The sequence below is a fragment of the Grammomys surdaster genome, unplaced genomic scaffold (assembly GCF_004785775.1).
Source record: "Grammomys surdaster isolate TR1022 unplaced genomic scaffold, NIH_TR_1.0 169, whole genome shotgun sequence".
NCBI classification, from domain to species: domain Eukaryota; kingdom Metazoa; phylum Chordata; class Mammalia; order Rodentia; family Muridae; genus Grammomys; species Grammomys surdaster.
The window spans coordinates 14,187,458-14,190,301 of record NW_021604617.1 but is presented as its reverse complement, the minus strand read 5'-3'; positions in this window follow the sequence as shown (position 1 = coordinate 14,190,301).

Sequence of the window (2,844 nt, the reverse complement as noted above, 5' to 3'; positions counted from 1 at the left end):
AGTATTGTTTCTCTCCTCATAGGGTTTTAAACCCTTTCAGCTTCTACAGTCTTCACTCTGACTCCTCCATTGGGAACCACATGATCTGTTCAAAGGTTAGCTGTGAGCATCTGCCTCTGAATATGTCAGACTCTTGCATACCTCTGAGGAGACATCTACATCAGGCTCTTATCAGCATGCACGTCATGACTTCCACATCAGCATCTAACTTTGGTGACTGCACATGGGATGGATACTCAGGTAGAATGGCCTTCAGACGGCCCCTCCTTCAGTTTCTGTCCCTCACTTTGTCTCCATATTTGCTCCCTTGGGTATTTTGTTGCTCCTTCTAAGAAGGACCGAATCACCCCCACTTGGTCTTCCTTCTTCATGAGCTTCATGTGGTCTGTGAGTTGAATCTTGGGCATTTCAAGGTTCTGGGCTAATATCCAGTAATCAGTGAGTGAATACCCTGTGTGTTCTTTTGTGATTGGGTTACCTCACTCAGGATGATATTTTCTACTTCCATCCATTTACCTAGGAATTTCTCAAATTCATTGTTTTTAATAGCTGAGTAATACTCCATTGTGTAAATGTACCACATTTTTTGTATCCATTCGTCAGTTGAAGGATATCTGGGTTCTTTCCAGCTCCTGGCTATTATAAATAAGGCTGCTATGAACATAGTTGAGCATATGTCCTTGTAATATGTTTGAGCATCTTCTGTGTATATGGCTAGGAGTGGTATAGCTGGATCCTCAGGTAATGCTACGTCCAATTTTCTGAGGAACTGCCAGACTGATTTCTAAAGTGGTTGCACCATCTTGCAGTCCCACCAACAATGGAGGAGTGTTCCTCTTTCTCCACACCCCCACCAGCATCTACTGTCACCTGAGTTTTTGATCTTAGCCATTCTGACTGGTGTGAGGTAGAATCTCAGAGTTGTTATGATTTGCATTTCCCTGATGACTAAGGATGCTGATCATTTTTTTAGGTGCTTCTTGACCATTCAAGTTTCCTCACTTGAGAATTCTTTGTTGAGCTCTGTACCCCATATTAAATAGGGTTATTTGGTTGTCTAGAGTCTAATTTCTTGAGTTATTTGTATATATTGGATATTAGACTTATATTGGATGTGGGATTGGTAAAGATCTTTTCCCAATCTGTTGGTTGCTGTTTTGACCTATTGACAGTGTCCTTTACCTTACAGAAAATTTTCAATTTTCTGAGGTCCCATTTGTCAATTCTTGATCTTAGAGCATAAGTCGTTGGTGTTCTTTTCAGGAACTTTGCCACTGTTCCAAAGTATTCAAGACTCTTCCCCACCATCTCTTCTATTAGTTTTAGTGTATCTGGTTTTATGTGAGGGTCCTTTAGCCATTTGGACTTGAGCTTTGTACCGGAGATAAGAACGGATGAATTATTTTTTCTTCTAGTGCTGACCTCCAGTTGAACCACTACCATTTGTTGAAAATGACCCCCCCCTCGATGGTTTTAGCTCCTTTGTCAAAGATTAAGTGATCATAGGTGTTAGGCTAGAACAAATAAGTCATTTCAGACAGGAATCTAAATTTTAGGCTAGAATCAAGATGTAAGCTTTAGCCATGAAAATGACTTTGGGCTAGAACAGGGAAGTAGGATCAGGTGTTTTGGTCATCTTGAGAAGCCCTCAGAAACAGTGATCATGGAAGTGTTCACATAATTGTGTTTAATGCCTTGCTTCTTCATTGACTATTTGTGTTTATTGCCTTGCTTTTTCTTTGACTATTTGCATCTATTGTATTGCTAGACACTCAACCTATAACTGACCTTAAAACATGCATACAATAAAATGGTATAAAATCTAAAAGAAGGATGGGGGATGTGATAGGGGATTCTAGGGTGGAGAAATAGGTAAAGAGGATGACATCTGAAATTTAAATAAATAAAATATCCAATAAAAAATGAAACAAAAAAATACAATTTACTTCAGATTGTTATCTGCCTGAAAGGCAATGCAGCCATTTCCATCAAACATCAAGTACATTTAAATTTGTTATTCTATTTACTCCTTTCATCTCTTCAAACCCTTTTGTATGCTCCATATTGCTATCTTTCCAACAATGGCCGGGTTTTCAGAAGCTTATTGGTCTAAAATTTGACTCCAGACCTATCCATACATGTCTGCAATATCTTGTTCTTTCTCTTACTTCATACACAAAAATAAAATACAGAAAATACAAATAAAATACAGAACATTCTTGGTTATACTGGATCATCATACAATCATTGCCTGCAACTTAATGAGTACTGTCATTTATTGTTCTAATTTGTGGACCAGTAAATAATGAATTGCAAGTAATACATGTGTTTCCTATGAATATATATATATATATATATATATATATATATATAATCAATGATCGCTTGCTTTCAATGGTTTCACCATTTTGATGAGACATAACAATATATAAGCAAAGTTTTATTCAATAAGTTTCATGTTTTTGAGCATTTAGCAGAGTATTGCTTGGCTCTACTCTTTCTTACAACAAGATGTATTTGTTGAAAGAAAGAATCATTTATCCTTGATATGACTAAAGACTTGTTACAGTTATGATGTATTTTTGAAAACATATTGTTATAATATTAATGGTCTCTGAGAAACATAACAAAATGAAATAGTAATTCAGCAGTTGTAGCATATGGTAAAAATTACAAAATATTTCATAGGTATAATAAGAAAAGATTCTTTGTTTTGGTTTATTAAAAAATGTTATGTTTATTCCTGACTGTTCTTTGTTTTTCCAGGAATTTGTCAACACATTACATGAAAATCCTAAGTACTTCCTTTTTACTGTCAGGTTGATTGGTTATATGATATTATTT